Raw genomic sequence first — 20,037 nt, 5'->3', positions numbered from 1 at the left:
TGACATCTGAATTTATGGTCCGTAGTAATATCTGTATTTCGATGTCGAATAAACTTGACTTGACTTGACTTGACACGTATCATAGACACATGGGAGGCTCTGATGCTCAGCTCAGACCTAGAAGCCCAACAAAAACTCACCAATCAAGCTCAGGCAGCCGCCAGGTACCAAGGTATACTGGCCGACTTCTACCAAGGGTTTTTAAAAAACCCATTGATAAAAGTTTTTCATCATCATCCACGTTCGTGATTAGTGAAGGCGAAAGGGCCTTTGATCTCCGCGGAAATAAGGAACGCCTGGTAAACAAAATACGTCTTAGCACTATTCAGCTTTTGCCACATGTTCATTCTTAAAGCCAGGTCGTATAAGGCTAGGCAAAATAAAAATCCGGAGGCCCTGAGTACGCAGAAAACAATTCCAGCGCAAACCCAAGCGCATGCGCAAAAATCCAAGTTGTTGAGGAGTTAGAAATAATGGGAGAGATTGGGTGGGTTTGATACTGGGGTAGCGCGTGGGGAGGGAGCGACTGTGTGAATCACAGCTTAAGGAACAGTGGCGGGTGACGTAGGCAGAAAACCGTCTAAGTGGTCATGGAATACACCGGCTGCAGTTTCATTCGAAATGTGGTGCCTCGGTCATACGTAAAATACGGGCCGCACGTAACAGCTTCGCCATTTAAACGTCCCTACGTTGTACATTGGTGTACTTTTCAAAGCGACAGCGCTACTAGGCTGATCTTTGGATCCTTCCGTGGGTTCTAGCCGCCAGTTATGTGCCACGCTCACCAAGCGTCAGCAGAAGTACGTCGTCCCTGCCCGTCATCCCCGCTAACTGGAAGCTATGACTGAAAATACCTGAATCTCTTGAGGTTTACTTGTTCACTCCTGAAGTTCAGACGAGTTCACTTGCAGTTTCTCTAGAAGATCCGCTAGTTGCGATTTTAGCAGCCGCATTCTTTCAGCCACCTGTGATTCTGTGCATCTGCTGTCTGCTAGCTCAGATACGAACAGGGAAAATAAGGTGTCATTCACTTTGACATCACAGTAGAATACTTCGCATGATGGAGTTGCATGTTCGCCGATCTGGTTGACGATCGCAGGTTCCTTATTGTCGCTGGGTGGAGTGTCGATGTTTCGCACTGGTGGCCGGGTGTGTCGTTTCACACGACGTGATGACGCATGCTTGGATGCAGGACGTGGCGTACGGCGGGCATTCCTGAAGTGGCCTCGTTTACCACACCTGAAGCACGTTTTTCCGAGGGCTGGGCACTGTTGAAGTGGATGCCATGTCTGCTCACAACGGCCGCAATTTGTTGGCGGTGAACATCGGTGGGTGGTTCTAAACGTAGTATATCGAAATTGACGATGTGGAAATCGGAACGATCGAGTTCGTTGAGTCCTGTCAATCGTGGATTCGAGCCAATTTTAAAGCAAAGCTTTCTACCTCTACGAGCCAACAGTTCTTTCGTGGCGTGCAGGACAAGAAACTCCCAACGCGGATGATATGGCGGAGTCCGCTCGTCACAAACGGAACACAGTCTAGATGGCGCGGCGACAGTGCGCTGTTACCCAGCGTTCCCCGTGCTCACCCCGGCGGGTGCGTAGGCGGTACCCTTCCGTCGGCTTTGTCGCCTGCTTTACCGACTATATTGGGCCTGTTGTGCCGATGCATGGGGTCCATTGCGCGCTTACTTCGCATGGCTTGATTAACCTGTTCGAAAACACCTCCTGCGTAACCAGGACCCGACGGAATTAAGTCGTCGTACGGCAAAGAGACGTTATGGATTGCCTTGCAGGGCGAGAAAACAAAATGTAGAGACCACTTACAGACATCTGGCAGCTATAGAAACGCCCCCTTTAGCGCACTGCCTGTAACGAATGGGGCTGCGAATACGTTTTCGGTTTTGTTTTAACAGATATTACAAAAGACGAATGGAGCAACCGGTTCTGATAATTAGCGATTATAGAAGTTACGTCGGCTTTCTCGTGATTGTCAAACTTACGGAACTATTTAATTGAAATATGTATAAATGGGAAGCACTGAGCTCACATGCCGGATTGTTTCAGTGTCTGCGCTTGTGTCGCGCGGTGGTGTATCCCCGAGCTAGCACATCAGGATGGCTAGGTTCCACTGTCTCACCTTTAGAAACCCGCCTCTCTCCGTTTTCTTTCTTCCGACGCACCGCCGACCTACAGCGACGGCGTCCGCCACTCGAGCCCGCCGAGGCTGCTGCGTTCAGGACGGCGTCCCCGCGAATCCCAGGTAATGGCTGCCAGAATCTCTGGTTTCACTCTTTCTAGAGCCACCTTTAAAATCAAGTGACGCCGCATGTGGAATTGTTAAAGGGCGGGGGGGTGGGGGTAGTTCATAGATTTACTTTCCAACCACCTTCACAGCGTGGATTGGAGGCGTTTTGTAGGTTTTGCGCATGCTGTACCAACACACCCTTGTTTTCTTTCAAATTAGCTACACATTTAATTCTTCCCCGCCATTGCTAACACCGTACCCCAAGGGATTTAGGGTGGTAACATGGGCGTCGGCTAGGGGGTGTAAAAAGGAGCCCACGCACCCCTCAAGCCCAGCTGCACTTGATGCTTCTGCTCTGCCCTCTCCCTCTCCCCCCGCTATTTAGGGGACTTGCCCCGCTGAATTAAAAATCGTGGCGATGCCCATGGGTAGTCCAGGGCTTAGATTGCAGTTTTCATGGCCTCGAGGCCTCGGCTTAAACTCCCGGGTTTGCCTTAACCCATAGTTCAGCGTACTCTTTCGAGAGTACACCCATTTGTACTCATTTGCAGTGACACTCACCAGTGAGTACCAGGACGGGTGAATACACCCGCAGATAATAAAGTGAGTAGGATTTGGAGTGAGTACAAACATCAGGACATGTATTCATGACTGTATAACTTGCGAGTAGTTTTTCTCACGAGTACGTGTCCCCGCGAGCAGTACTCAGTGGTACTGCGCTGGCGAGTACTGTACTTGCAATTATACGCACTCGCGAGTATTACTCAAGAACTTCACTAGCAGGTCCTGTACTCACCAGTACAAACTTTGGAGTTTGATCACGCGCTAGAGTCGCGACGTGCGTGCACGCGTCTCACTCAATTCGTGGCGCCCTTTGAAAGCAGGTAAATTGAGGTGATAAAGGGGGAAGCGGCTGCCCTTCTGTAGTGCTGCCGCTCTCGGCAACCGCTCGTCACGAGGTTGACGTAGTGAAAGCGCGGGCAGCCAAAGGTGGTTTCGCTGCGCTCGCTCCGTTGAAATTGTTCGAAGAAAGGGGCGCAGGAGTGCGCTGACGAGAAAGTACATACAGTAGAATCTCGTTGGCACGATTCGACCTAATAGTTTTTTGGTCTAATACTTTCTTTGCCTTTCCGGCCGACGTGCCTTCGAAAAAATGCATTTTGGGGTGTTTAGTATGATCACACTTCGGTCGAAAATTGGATAATACGATCGTTAAAGTGAATCCTGACCGAAATTTCTAGACATCTCGCGTTTATTCTTCTGTTATACTACCTCAAACCGCAATCCATCAAGCCACGATCTGCACGTTGCAGAGTCGGTGATGCCGCGTCAGCGCCGGTTTTGCGGCGAAAACATCGCTACCAGGCGAGGCCGCTGCGTCCAATGATGATGATACGTCAGGCGATGCACCGCGCCGCCTAGGAAAAAGCGTCATAATCAAGTGAAGTCCTCCCTTCACTGAAGTCCTCCCTTCCTCGCAATTTCTCGCCATGTTTTGTGCTTCCCAAAGTGTTCGTTGTTCTCTTTCTGCCTTTCTGCAGTGTTCGGTGGTGCTGCCAGGCTTGTGATAAGGTTAACAAAACGTAATCCGCTCATTTTAAAATAAAACAGGAAAGTGTACGCGATTTCGAAGGGAACGTGTAGGGGAAGGGCATGTACTTGGCACCCGAGCGCGGTTTGCTTGTGCAAACGTTACACTCTATTTTCGGTCAGCATGAGGAACAGCGGAAAAAGTTGCAAGATTTAGGCCCCGGTGAAAAACAAAGGCGAGGTGAGAAGCGTCAGCAAATGGAGGACGTCCTGCCTACATGGTTAAAAAAAGTTATATCGGCAGGAGTGAATGTCGATGAGTCAGTCCTACGCGAGAAAGTTCAAGACTCCAGCATCCAGAGGCTGGATTGGCCGGTTTATGAACGACACAGAATGACGGCCAACACAACTTTCGGCGAAGCGAGCAATACGGCGAGTTTTTTTTTTTTGTTTGTTTCAGAAAAATTTGCTCCTGTACGTTGAAAAGAAGGAAGTGCAACATGCACAAATTCACCACCTCTTTTATGTTGCTCAATAAAAATCGTTTGCTAACGAAGTATGCATGTTTTACTCCTTTTTTAACCTTTTTGTATACTACAATTTTTACATAATACGTTTTATTTTCCGATTGCCATGAAAAAGGTATCAACGAGATTTCACTGTATTGAGTACGAGTACAAGTACAGTTTGTGTACGAGTACGCGTGAGTACAGACTGTGTAGGAGTACAAATGAATACAGATAAGTTGAGTAGGAATGATTACTTCTTGAGTAAAAACGTTCATGAGCGCTAATGCATTTGGGCACAGATGAGTAGCATTACAAATGAGTATGTGATGAGTGAGTACCAGTGATTTTGAGTACAGAGGAGCTTTTTGACCTCACTTTAGGTGAGTACAGCATGAATGAAAAAATTGTGTGTTTCAGTGAGTTCTTTCTGTTTTGCAGACCTATGCCCTAACCGCCGTTTCGTCTTCAGGCGCGCACTGCCAGTACCTGCTAGTGGTCACTTTACCACCTCGCCAATTTCCCTCACACTAAGAAGTCTCTTTGCATGACGGACCGATAACGCTCGGCCTAAACGGTTCCGCTGTTAAGGAGTAAATAAACCTAAACACAAGTTAACGCGCCCGTAAACTGCGAAAACGATTCCATCTCGCCTTCCCTGGCCAACCTATTGCGACGGGGCAAAGGAAACGCACACATCTGTTTGGGAGCTTCGGATTAAGTAATTTAAGAAGGAGAAAAATTGGCTCCAATCCACGCCCTGAAGGTGGTTGGAAAGCAAAGCTGTGAAAGACCGCACAACAATTCGACATGCGACGTCACTCGAATTCAAACGTGGCTCTAGAAAGAGTGAAACGAGATATTCTGCTAGCGGTTACCTGGGATTCTCGGGGGCGCCATCCAGAACGTAGCAGCGCCGGCCACGGCCGGGCTCGAGTGGCGCAAGCCGCCGCTGTAGCCCGGCCGTGCATCGGAAGAAAGAAAACGTAGAGGAGCGTGTTTCGCGGGGTGAGACAGCGGAGCCTAGCCGTCCTGATGTGCTATATCGAGGCTGCACCACCGCGCGACACAAGCGGAGGCACCGAAATAATCGGGCTTGTGAGCTTAGTGATTCGTTTCACAAGTTTCGTAAGTTTGAGAATAGCGAGAAAGTGGACGGAACTGTAATAATAACTATTTATCAGAACCAGTTGCACCATCGCTCTTTTGTAATACCTGTCAAAACAAAACCGAATTGGTACTCGCAGTCTCATCGTGACAAACAGTGCGCCAAAGGTGGCGTTTCTCCAGTGGCGAGATGTTTATAACTGCTCTCTACATTTTGTTTTCCCACCCTGTGAACCAATCCTTAACGTATCTTTGCCGTACGACCACTTAATTCCGTCGGGTCCAGGTTGCCCAGAAGGGGCTGTCTAACCAGTTAATCAAGCCCTGCAAGTAAGCGTGCAATGGACGCGAAGCTGCGAGAAAGCCTAACAAAGCCGCTAAAGCATGTTACAAAGCCGACGGAAGGCTCCCGCGGACGCGCCCTCGGGGGTGAGCACGGGGAACGCTGAGTACTAGCGCCCTGTCGGGGGGCGCCATCTATAGAGGAAGAACGACGCAATGCAGATCTGGGCCATGGTTGCCTTTAGCGGGGACGATAACTTTACTGGCACGCTGTACACGATGATGATGATGACTGGCGCAGATCCAGCCGGAAATGCATAGCCAGCGGGAGATTTAACAATCTGCCGCGCACGCGACGTTCGTGTCTGCCGCTGTTGAAGCGCGCTACTGCACGCCGTACTTGCTGGCGAATCGACAGCTTCTCCAGCTGGTACGATTTCTCGACCAAGCTGCGGAAATGCCCTCTAGCGCGTTTTCCTTTTCATGTGATGATGCTTTAACAGTGGGTCGGAAGTTCATCTAATGCTTGAGCGCCAGTTGGGCTCCTGTTAGCACTACGCCGGAGGCCTTGTTTGGACACTTCTTGAAAACCTCCGTACTCCGACACAGCTCGAACACGCGGATCTGGTTTTGTGGGGCTTCAGAACTCTGAACCTTTGCACTGTGGTGCGTCGAATACCCGGATGTGATTCTACCAACCTCCCAGGCCTGACAGATATTTCAGCGTGAGTAAACAATAAGCATAGAAGGTCATTCCTTGTACAGCTGTCGACAAACGATGTGCCTTTTCGTCCCCAGCGGTGCTTGCGCCGTCTTGCCGCTTTTATGACAGCCCCGCGCCGACACCGTTATGCGCACGATAACCGAACTCTACGATCTGCTTCCCGAAAGTCTTCATGTCCTTCAGTCTCCTTGCGATTGCCCTGAATGTGACGGCAGGCATCCTGTATTGTCTTGGCGCCGAACGTTGTTCTTATATCGGTTTTGTGCTTCCCGTGGGTTTTATTCTCTAACTCCGTTCCTGACGAGCGCATTTTCTTTGTAGGTGTTAGCTCACAATGCGGTTCTCCTTTTAATAATAATAATAATAATATTTATTTCATGTTCCAAGTAGTACATGAGGGGGCGAAAGAAAAAGCTGCTCTTGGCAGCTTGACCAGCTCCCGCCCCCTGTTTACAAGGACAGCATACAGCGACACAGCGTACAGCAACACATGTTTCACGGGTAACACTCGGTGAAGGGGTTGTAAATGCTACAAGATACCCGGCCGGAAACCCTTCCAAGCAATAACACAAGAGAAATAACCTGACAATGCACATTGCATTGCAACAGTAAAATAGTTATGCCTATTAGCGCACATGATCATTAGGCATTTCGAACAATACAATACAGTTGCATACAGTAAAGGAAGCGACAACAGTACACAAACAAGAAAAAAAACCTCTGAATTCCACACACAATATAGAAAATGACAACCATAAAGTTTACAAGAACAATTCATAGATCTCCTTAGCAGTAAGCTTGTAAAAATCTATACCTTTTTCATGAAAGTTGTTCAAATTCTTCGGAATTACAGTTCGTAACATTTGATCTCCATAATTAGTTCTGTTTAAACCCACCTTCCAATACTCTGCAAGACGTGTTTCATGGACATGTTTATTTATGACTAAATTATCCAGACTGAATAGGTGGCTGGAATTCCGCTTTTTTTCCAGGTTCAAGGCTATGCACAAACGGTAACTGTAGAGATTTTCTATACCAACTAAACGAAAATTTTTCAACAGCGTGTCTACTTCATGAACCGATGGAACGTTAGCGATTATCCTAATTATTTTATTTTGCATCCTAGTCAACCTTGCAATATTTGTTTGCGTTGTCATGCCCCACACTGAAAAACAGTGCTGTACATGAGAAAGAAATAGGGAATGGTATATAATAAGTCTGATTCGAACTGGAAGTACATCACGATTACGGTACAGCAAACCCACATACCGTCGTGCCATACCGTCGTGCATACCGTCGTGCCATCTTCTTTGTATTGCGATTGTTTCTTTGTGTATTTCACTGCAATATTACGTTTTCTATATCTAGAATATACTACTTACACAAGTTGCATTCAAATAATGAACATGAAAATAATTGCTGCTGTATTTGCGTTGTACAAACTGTTGTCCAGGTCCAGGGGGTTGGAGCTTTGTCAAGCTGCAGTACTGCAGCTTTTCTCCAACCCCCTGATGTACTTGTACATGAAATAAACTGAATCTGAATCTGAATCTGAAAATATCACGCCTAATGTTTTAAAGCTCTTTACGATTTCAATTGGAGAACCGTTCATGTATAGATTCTGGCTGGCGCTAGCTTGGTTGCCTTTTGCACGGAATATTACGGCTTTCGTTTTTTCTGTATTGATAACCAAGCCATTACAAGAAGCCCATTCCCTTAATTTACCTAAAATTTCATTTCCTTGGTTGATTAACTTGTCGCAGTTGTCATTTGAAATGAGAAAGGTCGTATCATCTGCATAGATGATGAATTTTACACCGGGGTCAATCTGTACAATATTGTTTATATAAATATTGAAAAGAAAAGGTCCTAAAGTACTCCCCAGTGGGACACCATAGACAGTCGACTTAATGGAGGAAACATACTTATTTATAGCTACGTACTGACGACGATTAGACAAATAGCTTTGGATAAGCTGTAGGACAGTCCCTCGGATTCCATAATATTGCAATTTCTGTAACAGTAGTTCACGGTTCAGAGAATCAAAAGCCTTTGTAAAGTCTACAAATATTCCGTGTACAATTTTTTTGTTTTCAATTTCTTGAAGTAGAAATTCTTTTTGCGTAAGCAATGCTAGTTCTGTTGAACGCGTCTTTCGGAAACCGTATTGGGAACAGTCATCAGGTTGTATTTGTCTGTGTTGTGTTGTATTTGTCCCGTTTTGATGAGGCCTGGCTTTATCCGCGAAATGACGAGAAACAGTCTGCAAAGGCTGTTCAACCCTTCTGGCTACAGGTAAACGGAATAAGACATACTTGCGTTTGGGTGAAACCTCCCGTACTACGTCCGCCTTTGGTGCTCTCCGGCTTTAACGAAAGTCCGCTAACGCTTCACGCTTCATAAATTCGGGAACAAAGATGTACTCGAACCCTACCTCACACGATGGCGGCTCTGTCCTTTCGTTCACTTCCTAAAATTCGCGTTTTTGGTGACTTGCTTGAGTTGCTGCCGCTGAACCTGCCTTGCCTGCAACAGGTGCGTTATCGTGTTCACCACGCTTATCGTTCGTTCGTACGCTCTAAGATAGGCCGTCATTTAGAAAAGATGAAGCTTCGGCTGTTTCGAAGGCTGGTTCCTTGACAGACACTTCAGGGGCGCTAGTTCACGAAATGCTCAGGGTTTTGGGCTCCATCGTATTCTCGTGTTCTCGTAGAGGAAAAAGCGCGTGTGTGCGCCGCACGTCGCGTTGGACTGAACAGGTTCTTGCACTGCCGCCCTGGAGCAGGTCTGCGGGCGAGCTCTTGGGTTCCCGTTATTACGAGTCGAGGTTGCGGACTTCGCGATGTGCTGGAAGCGGCAAAATGGGTTCTCAGTAGGTTTTCCCCGCGTTATGGGCGTGAACGTCAAATCCTCTGGCCATTGCATGTCCGACAAGCCGGTGTGATCACGGGACGTCGCCTTGAAATGGTTTCCAAGCTTCTGCACTTGCGGCGATGCCCTCTTATCTGTGCTAACCTGCAGCGTTGTGGGTGAACTTTCAAGGTTGATGTATGTAAGTGGACGTGATAGGGGTCGCCTTGACGGGTGTCCGTGTGAACGCCCTTGGATATGGTGGTCAGAAGTCAAAACAAACTTGGCTGAATGGATGTGCCGCTGATGACGACAGTCATGCCTGACGACTTTGGGACTTTCAAAGCATCGCGCAGCCACATGAGGGTGCGCCATATCTCTCCTCGGCGCGCCAACGCGTCGATGTAGTCCTGGTCCAGTTTGTCACGTTGAATGAGTTCTAAGATTCACCTTTAAATCTAGTACAGTGCGGTGTACTTCTTTGCAAGGAAGTCAATAGCCGCTTGCAATTCATGCGAAGAGGGAGAAGGGTCATCCAGAAGCTCATTCGCTGCGTTGAGCAGTCTCGCAGTAGCGACGCGAAGGATGTGTTGCTGCCGGCGCAGCTAATCCATTCGACACTTACTGTCGGTCGTCACTGGACGGTCTTGGCCAGCCATGCCGACCTCCGGCTGAGGGCACCGCTGATCAGCGAAAACAGTCAAAATCGCGGGGTTCTCGGACCCTCAAGCCGGAGGGTACGTCGGTGGTCTCCTTCGTCGCGTGAGGTCATCCTCCCATTTTTCGCCACCAAAAAATATAGCGGAAGAACTACGCAAGGCAGACCTGGGCCATGGCTGCCCTTAGCGGCGATGATAAATTTACTGGCCCGGTCTACACGATGATGATGATGACTGCCGAATAACGAGCCAGAAATGCATAGCCAGCAGGAGATTTACCACCACCTACATTGTGCTCCGTGAGTAAAGAGCGCCCTCCGCATTCCTAGCCACGTTGGGAGTTTCTTTACCCGCAAGAGACCAAAGAACATATACTGCGTTGCAGTAAAAGGTGATAACCTAACACCCAAATTAAGCTAAGTGTAAAGTAAAATGTACAGTGTTTTTTTTTTCATCGTAGTTGCTCACGTATTAAGCCCCTGCACCATAAATATTTTCGCTTCTCCCTGGAGTGATGAGCATGCGCGCGGAGAGAGCCGAACCCCCTTGGGTTCGCTCGCTCGAACCAGTTGTGGCCAATGTCAGTGTAGTTGGTGGTGCACCAGATCAGTAAGAGTGCAACTAACACCGTTATACTGTGCGAAGTCTATATTCTTCTGGTAGTGGAGATCACCCTGAACTTTAGGCGTATAGTCGGTCGTTCCTCTCCGTCTTGCTATCACTACGAAACTTTGTTGCAAGATTAGGTAAGATGATGGAGTGTCAAGGCTGAACAGAAAAATGTGAGAAGAGTGGCCAATTCAGGGTCTTAGGAGACAGTGGTACTTGTGCTGCTATCTTTATTGAATCTTCATTCTTTAGGAGGAGTGAACTTAAAACCAGAGATAATTCAGAGCATTAGAGAACATGTAAGAAAACGTAATGAATTTTCTCAGAACGGAGCTGTGGCGTTATCAGCGTAGGCTGTCAAAAACAAGTGTGTCAGTTGATGGGTTCACATATCTGATGGTCTCACGCTGATGTTGAACAGCTTATGGGTGTCCGGCAGCCAAAGCCTTTAAGACCGGTGAGTGTCCTCTCCCACATTCGCCGTCAAAGTCATCCAGGTCTATGTAATAGGCCATCACGGGGGCAAATCCCAGGCCGTCCTGATACGACTCCTTCAATCGCACACTCAGAGCATCGGGATCTGAAAACGTGGCCACCTGTTAGGAAGAGAAAAGCGGTGTGGTAACCAAATGCAGATTTTAAGCAACATCGCAGTTTTATGTTATCGCTATATAAAGGCACGCTGGATGGCTAATGGCTCAAAGACAGTAATATATAAACCTGAAATCACGCATACAAAGTCTCTTCCCCAATCTCATTCCGAACGGAGGTATACCTGTAGTCTATCGTAACGTCACTTATGCTCAGTGTACACTGGGGTGCTCAGTATACACGGAAGCCAATCTCTAAGCGTCATTCGCTTGAAACATTTTTTATGCAACGGTACTTTCAGGGCTTACTTATACACGTCTTCAGATAATACCTTGCGTAATGCTTCTTTCCTTGAATTTATTAATAATACATACATTTTTTAAAAGTCGTTTCCACCTAATGGGTGGTTTACTTTGTTGTTGTAAGAGACACTAAATTTTTTTACATAATTTAATGGCATAATAGTGATCAAATGTATTGAACAGTCGTTTATTTTTAAACCCCACACAATTTTGGGAAGTATCTCAATAGAGCTCTCGAAGTTCGCAATTGAATCAACAGAACATAACCCTACCTCTCTCATGTGTGTGGTGCGTTTTCATGTATGAAGCTTACTTGCCTTGCGGAAAAAATTAAAACGTGTTTGTAGGAGGGAACACAACGCAGTTCGCCCAAGGTGCTTAAGACAAAAGATTTAAAATTGAGCCACCTAGGTTGAAATCGAACGAACTGTTTGGAAGTTTGTAGTTTATCTGTTTCTTTCTGAAGCGAAAGGGGAATCCGAGACAAAGGGCACGAGGAATGCCCACTTCTCGGCTCCCTTTACACTTAAAGCCGTTAAAGAACAACTACAGAAAATAGAAAGGTTAGCGCGAAAACGCATCACTACAAAACAAATACTACATCTTGACGCATGTCCTGTACAAATCATCATCATCAACCTATTTACGCCAACTGCAGGCCAAAGGCCTCTCCCATAGATCTCCAATTATCCCGGTCCTGTGCTAACTCCGGTCAATTTATCCCCGCAAATTTCTTAATCTCATCCGCCCATGTAACTTTTTTCCGCCCCTTGGAATGCTTGCCTTCTCTAGGGATTCACTCTGTTACCTATAATTACCGACGGTTATCTTGCACTCGCATTACAATGCCGTGTCCACACCCATTTCTTCTTACCTCCTACTAATATCTCCTTAACACGTGTTTGTTCCCTGAACGATTCCACTTTCTTCTTGTCGAATAATGCTACGCTTACCATATTTCATTCCATTGCTCGCCGAGTCGTCCTCAATTTAAGTTGAATTCTTTTAGTGAGCCTCTAAGTTTCTACCCCGTATGTGAGTACCAATAAAATGCAGCTGTCATACACTTTATTCTTCAAGGACAATGATAGGCTGTAACTAATTATCTGAGAATGCCTGCCATATACACTCCACCTCGTTCTTATTAACCGCGGGCCCTCAGTCTCCAGTCACTGCGAAGCAATTGACCACGGCGGAGGTCAGACCTGTGACACATCAGAGGGGACTATAGAATCCCTGTTTCCGGACAGTCCTCCAATGAAATCTGAACCTGGCAACGTCTAACACGAGAACTTAATCTAGCTAGGAGAATCCAGATGTGTGCGGGGAATATTCCTTTAGAGTGTTTAAAAATGGGCACGTCCTATGTTACTGTGCTCTAGTGGAGAGAAGAGAACTGAGAGTGTGATTTCTAGTCAGTAAAAGGATAGCTGGCAACATAGCGGAATACTATAGCCTAACGAAAGTGTAGGGGGTCTTCTAATTAGGCCTAATAAAGGGTAACAATTCAAGGTGGTATAGGGCAACTGCGCGCCTATATTTAGGCACAACGACCAGATAGTTGAAAGCTTCTATGAAGATGTGTAATCGCCAATGGGAAAAGTAAAGTCACAGTACAACGTAGTTATGGGAGACTTAGAATGTCATGCAGGCAAGGAGAACGTTGGAGACAAGGCAGTGGGGAACTATGGTCTTGGTTATAGGAATAATAAAGGGTTCTTATTAGTCGAGTCCACCGAAAGGAATAATCTACGCATAATGATTACGTTCTGCTGCAAACGGAAGAGCCGCAAGTGGACGTGGAGGAGGCCAAATGGGGAGCATAAAAAATAGACTTCATACTATGCGAGAACCCTCGCCTCGTGCAGGATGTGCAAGGGCTCGGAATGGTTAGGTGAAGTGACCACCGTATGGTAGGATCTCGAATTAGGCTAAATTTGAGGAGGGAGCGTAAAACCCTGGTACAAAAGAGGCCGAAAAATAAGCTCACAGTAAGACAGTAAGTTGGAGAATTCTGGATCGCGCTGCAGAACCGATATTTAGCTCAAACAGAGGAAGCAGAGTATACGACACAAAACAAGAGCGACAATCTAACAAGCATTATCACGGAGTGTGCACTAGACGTCGTTGGTTGGCTAGAAGTCGGAGGATACCTAGACAACATACTCGTAAGCTTTTTCAGGTGACGAAGGAATTATTTAGGAAGCGCGAAAGCATTACAATCTCCGCCACAGCTGACAGAATAGAACTAGAGGAGCTTTCGAAGTAATTTAAAAGGCGTAAGACAGCTGACATACCCAAGTACAATTTGGAGAGGATCGAGCACGCTGTAAAGAACGGGGGCAGCTTGAAAGCAGTGAACGGGTGTCTTGGCATAGTGAAAAATTAGATGTATGCACTTGACAAGCACGGCAATGTCATAACAAATAAGAATAAAATAGTAGCTGAGGAGTTCTATAGAGATCTGTACAGTAGCCATAACATCCAGGATAATACCGAACGAGGAAGTAGTTCACAAAGATGGACATCCCACCAGTAACGACCGAGAAGTAAACAAGGCTTCGAAAAAATGCAAGGGGGCAAAGCACGCGGTGAGGATCAGATAACAGCCGACGTTTTGAACGATGGCGGGCAAATTGCAGTATAAAAGCTGGCAAACCCCTATTCGCAATGCCTAATGACCGCGACTGTACCGGAATCTTCGAAGAACGCGAGCATCATCGCAATTAATAAGAAAGGTGGCATGAAGGACTTGAAAAACTACAGGCTGATCAGTCCGATCGGAAAAAAATACAGGCCGCCCAGTGAGCTGTCTACCTAGGTAATCGCTAACAGAATTTTCGCCACCTGAGATTTCAGTCAACCTAATGAATAAGCACGGTTTAGTAAAGGCTATTCAACAACGAACCATATTCATACGATCAATCACAGATGGAGAAGTGTGCGAAATATACCCAACTCTTATGTATGGCGCCTGTACGTGGTGTGTGTTTCTATTTAGTCTTCGTCTGCTTAGCACCCCTTTTATTTATTCCAATAAGCATAAACCAACTAGCTCAACAAGTTTTGTTAAGAAGTTTCCTCCAGCGATTATGAGAAAGCATTTGGGTCATTTCAGATAAGATCGAACGAAGCATGGCTGGTCGACCTCTTCAATTCACTTGAATTTTTTTTACCTCATTCCCGCATGTATGTAATGTGCGGATTCACAAATATTTTCGGCGGAAAAAATTTTGGCCAACTGAAAAAAAATTTGGAACCCACCCGCGTGGACCCCGGCCGCTACCTGCCCATGCGCCGCGGCCAAATTTAGCGACGTCTAGCAAAAAATATACTAATCAGGCGGGAATAGTAATTTTATGTTCAATCTACGCCTGGTGTACATTTCGCGCCCAAAATATGGTTGGGTAGAAGAACATGGATTTTTTGTAATAAATTTCGAAATCTTGCTCTGAGCGCAGTCTGTTGTGTACTTTGCGGGCCAGTATTATCGTAAGTAATGGAGCTAGAGCGTTAAAATGTGAATGAAGGCTGCTCCTGGCAAGCACAAATAAGGGTCGTAAATATCGTGTCTGTGCACACTACGGTTAAAAGGTAAATGGCGCACAATTATGAAGAAAAAACTAAAACACTCCGAGTTCACAGGCTTATTAAAAAAAAAACACTTCTTCGATTTTGCTGAAATTCTCCCCAGATGTTAACCTGTGAATGTACTTGAATGATCATTAAAACATGTTGCATCATTTTGTTCCTGACGCGCCTACAGCGCGAGAAAAAAGCCTGGTCGGCCAGGTCTTCCCAAGATCCTGAGACACGAAACAGTTAGAACAACTTCCAGTGAATGTGCAAACGTTTGATAATTTTTTTTGTACCAAAGGCAAACTGTTACTTATTGATACTATTACAGAGAATTCAGAAGCAAAATTGAAATTTTTATGTGAATTTTGGAATGAAAATAAACAATCTGCGCACCGCTAAACGTCTACTCTTCGAAGAAAAAACGGAGGAACTCCAGATTCACGCGCATTTAAAAAAAAACGCTTCTTCGAGTTTTATGAAGCATTCCACGGATATTTTCCTCCAAACGTACTTGTGTGAGCCCTAGAAATATCGTGCGTCATTCTAAGCACAGCGCGGATACAGTCGTGCGGTGGCGAAACCGCTGCAATGTATGGTGGTAAAACGCGCAATTTGAAGGTTTTCGGATCTATTTTTATAGCTTCCTCTAGATTTCCCCAACCGCGGTCACTCTTTGTCTTACATTATCAACGCTCTTTTTTTGTGTGCACTGCTGCCCTGATGCGCTGTATTTGGTTCATAAGATCACCTATTTGACAAGGTGCACGCAGTCTTGTTTTTTAACTCGCCTGGACGTAACTTTCGGTCGCCTGGAATCAAAGGTTCAACGGAAGCCCGTCCGGTCGGCTGCACACAAGGCAAGTATTAAAAACGGACATCGGCCACACACGACCCCGGCGCGGCTAACGTCTCCAGGTAGCACGCCCCTCTTCGGCCCTTCTCCGGACACACTGGTTCAATTACCGAATTAGCGACAAAACAGGAAGGCAAACGCCCTTGAGCCCGGTTGGGTCCGGGACGACACATGTGGGATCTTCATTTTTTTGTTTGAGTCGAGTGTTTTTTTGGCTTTTTCAACCGTATGCGTCGGCGGGGACTTGGCTGACAGAAAGAGCGAAAGAGGGGACTGGAAGAAAAGGGGCTGCATGCGTTCGAACGGTTACAAGTTTTCAGTTCTGTCACATTGGGAGAGTGCCTTGCGCTACCTCCCCACTGTTTGACTACGGTCGCATTTTAATCTTCATTTCATCACTTTTTATTATTCCTTTTAAGTATTCTGATTTTATTATTCTTTTTGTATATATTTAGCTTGTTACTCAGTCTCTTTTGTCATAGTGTTGTGGTTGCAAGCGATGACATCTGCCATGACTCTGCGCATGCCTGCTTGGCTTTAGAAAAAATCAGGCTGTGGGTAGACAACAATCTGCCACTGTACTCCAAGGTGACTTATGTGAGTGACGGAGCTGCCAGTCACTTTAAAAACAGGTACCAGCTTCATGAGTTTCATTGCGTTGCACCAGCTTCATGAAACGCAATGGATATTTTCCGCAACAGGGCACGGAAAGAATGCCTGCGACGGAGTTGGGGGAATCGTCAAACACCAGGCGACAGTTTACAACCTAAGAGAACCACTAAGAAATGCGATTCAGACGGCAAAAGACATGGTAACTGTGTTGTCTGAGAAGATCAAGGGCGTTCACTTCATATACCTCGAGGGGAAAGAAGTTTCCAGCCGTCGCGAAACAAAAAAGGAAGAATGGCAAACAGTGTGTGCCTTTCTCGGCATACAGTCCTGGCACGTGTGCCGTTTAACGAAGTCAACAGAAGCAGATATATGCAAACTATGTGCAGCGCGGACTGTTTGTGCCCCTTTGAGGAAACTGTGAACATTGATGCAGCAAGCAACGTGTAAATAAACAGCTAGTGGCTGCACGGTATTAATGGGGTGCCGATGGAACGCTGTCATTTCAAACGTTGACTTCGTTAATGTTTCTTGGCTATTCTATTCTCCTTTTCTCAGAAGATATTCTGCCCTTTCTACAAAATAAATAAGGGAAATCTGCAGAAAGTCACAATCATCGTTTTGTGTCTCAGCTCCTTGTGACGAGCATGCTTGACAAGGCTCTTTTGCTTTTCAGTGATCAAAATGATGCGAGTTTTTTTAATGGCTCACGCAATTATATTACGAGGAAAATATCCGTGGAAAGCTTAATAAAACTCGAAGAAGCGTTTTTTTTAAATGCGCGTGAATCTGGAGTTCCTCCGTTTTTTCTTCAAAGAGTACACGTTTAGCGGTGCGCAGATTGTTTACTTTCGTTCCAAAATTCACATAAAAATTTCAGTTTTTCTTCTGAATTCTGTGCAATACTATCAATAAGTAATCGTTTGCCTTTGGTACAAAAAAATTATCAAACGTCTGCACATTCACTGGAAGTTGCTCTGACTGTTTCGTGTCTCAGGATCTTGTGAGGACCTGGCCAACCAGGCTTTTTTCTCACGCTGTAGGCGCGTCAGGAACAAAATGATGCAACATGTTTTTAATGATCATTTAGGTACATTCACAGGTTAACATCTGGGGAGAATTTCAGCAAACTCGAAGAAGTGTTTTTTTTAATAAGCCTGTGAAATCGGAGTGTTTTAGTTTTTTCTCCATAATTGTGCGCCATTTACTTTTTAACCGTAGTGTGCACAGACACGATATTTACGACCCTTATTTGTGCTTGCCAGGAGCAGCCTTCATTCACATTTTAACGCTCTAGCTCCATTACTTACGATAATACTGGCCCGCAAAGTACACAACAAACTGCGCTCAGAGCAAGATTTGGAAATTTATTATAAAAAATATATGTTCTTCTAGCCAACGATATTTTGGGCGCGAAATTTACACCAGGCGTAGATTACCATTCCCGCCTTACCATTACCATTCCCGCCTGATTAGTATTTTTTTGCTAGACGTCGCTAAATTTGGCCGCGGCGCATGGGCAGGTAGCGGCCGGGGTCCACGCGGGTGGGTTCCAAATTTTTTTTCAGACGGCCAAAATTTTTTCCACCGAAAATATTTGTGAATCCGCACATTACATACATGCGGGAATGAGGTAAAAAAATTTCAAGCGAATTGGAAAGGTCGACCAGCCATGCTTTGTTCGATCTTATACTCGGTCGAAAGCGCAGCAGTCATTCAGCCATAGCGTAATCAGGGTGTAGACGATCGTTATGTGGGAATACTAGAGGATATCTACAATCGGTTCGCAGTTACTATCGTCCACCATAAGGAGAGCTGTAAAATACCTTTAATAAAGGGCGTCAGACAAGGAGACCCAATCTCTCCAATGTTATTCAAGGCCAATTTACAAGAGGTATTGAAAACGATGGATTGGAAAGACGTGGGCGGAAGGGTTAATGGAGAATACTTGAGTAACCTCAGATTTGCTGATGACGTTGCCTTGCTGAGTGACTCGAGGGACGAATTGCAAACATGCTTACCACACTGGACAAGCCGAGTACAGCCGTGGGCGTGAAAATTATTATGTAGAAAGATAAAGTAAAACCCAATAACCTTGGGAGAGCCAGCGGTTTGAGATACGTGGCCAGGAAGTGGAGATGGTGAGCGAATATATCTATTTAGGCCAAGTTGTGGCCCCGTATCGCAACCATGAGGCAGAGATAATTAGAAGGTCCTGTACACAGCGGGAGGTCAAATAAAAAGCGAAAAGAAAACACTAAAATTGCTTTTTTCCCCAGCCACGAGTACCATTGGAGGGGAATGGCATCTCAGCCAGCATGGAACAGGCACTGAAGTGCTCAGCTTCCAAACTTACGTGGACACTGCCATTCATATCTTTTGCAACCATCACACAATCCGGGTGTGCTGGGGTTCTGATGAATGGCAGGCGACAGACGGCCGAGTAAGGCAGTCGGCCCTCTTGCATCTGGTAGTTTTCCCAATTGGAAGGACCCGAAGAAGGGGCCCCCAACTGTGCCACTTCAGCAGTAAATGTCTGTGCTCCCACCTGCGAGGTATTGCGGACCGCCTTTTAATACGCGAAGTTGCCTGCCTAATTATGCAAGAAAACTGATGCAGAAATCCGCGCCATGCGAGGGGCAAGTCGATTCCTGTTGCGACCTGTTCTATAGCGACGCTGTCTGAAATATTATCTAACGACGGTTAGCTTCTCGATTGCCTAAAAAAATAAAAGAAAGAAACAAGGTGTGTGCTGATAAGCATAATCAGGCCATGCGCTGAACCATTTCAGAAGTCGGACAGGGCGACGGCGCTGTTCCCGTCCCACCACAACGATAGAAGTGCGGCGACCTGCTCCGGTGGCAATGCGTTCATTCGCCGCGCCGCAACGCCACAATTCCCGACATCAGTAAGAGATACGCACACAGCGGCAATAGAGGCTCTTGTTTTTACCATCGATAGAAATTGCTTCTTTTCGCCATTGTTCTTGCCTGTTTGCCTAAATAGGTAATGTGGTATAATACATTTGTCAAAAGAATGTCGCAGGCACGTCTCGAGGTCGGGATGTTCAGTCTTCGTAGTCTCAAAAAAAGTATTCTCGCTTATCGGCAGGGTGTTCTTCCGAAGGCTGACAGAGTTTAAGTGCCCAGAAAAAAAAGCTCGTCTGCCACAAAGTGTCAGCTGAGGAGCTTACATCATCTGATTAATACGACTCGCATTCACCTGCATAAATTGATTTTGCAATTGTTTTGCTTCCACCTGTGGCTGTCCTTTTTTGTCCGGGTAGATAATACATTTTTTTTAATTGTATGGTTCAATACGTGGCGAACCTGCCTCTGTATGATTCTTGACGCATTTTTCAGCTGTCAATGGCGTCGTTTCTTGCCCTATTGTGTTGGATTTCTTTCGTAATTGTTCACTTTCTACAGCTTCATTGCTTCATGCTGTCGATATTTTTTTCTGACTCCAGTAGATTTGTACTTATCGAAAACACACCAGGGTACCCAACTATTTATTTTTTCCCTGTATTATTGATCATGTTCACCTCTTTATTGATACAATTGGTTCCTTTTTCAGTCTTTGCTATAGA

General features: G+C 45.9%; 1 long non-coding RNA gene across 1 annotated transcript; it reads right to left on the bottom strand.

Annotated features, from left to right (window-relative positions):
* Window positions 1-10,738: 10,738 nt before the first annotated feature.
* LOC144153798 (uncharacterized) lies at window positions 10,739-19,099 on the bottom strand. The gene is made up of 2 exons (XR_013319382.1): window positions 18,805-19,099; window positions 10,739-11,110 (listed from the first exon to the last, which is right to left on the bottom strand). It is a non-coding gene; the product is annotated as an uncharacterized LOC144153798 (long non-coding RNA).
* Window positions 19,100-20,037: the final 938 nt, after the last annotated feature.

This window comes from Haemaphysalis longicornis, unplaced genomic scaffold (genome assembly GCF_048455015.1).
Source record: "Haemaphysalis longicornis isolate Haplotype H1 unplaced genomic scaffold, Haemaphysalis longicornis Haplotype H1 scaffold_9, whole genome shotgun sequence".
NCBI lineage: Eukaryota > Metazoa > Arthropoda > Arachnida > Ixodida > Ixodidae > Haemaphysalis > Haemaphysalis longicornis.
Note: the sequence above shows the minus strand (reverse complement) of the source record. Positions and strands in the feature narration are given on the sequence as shown.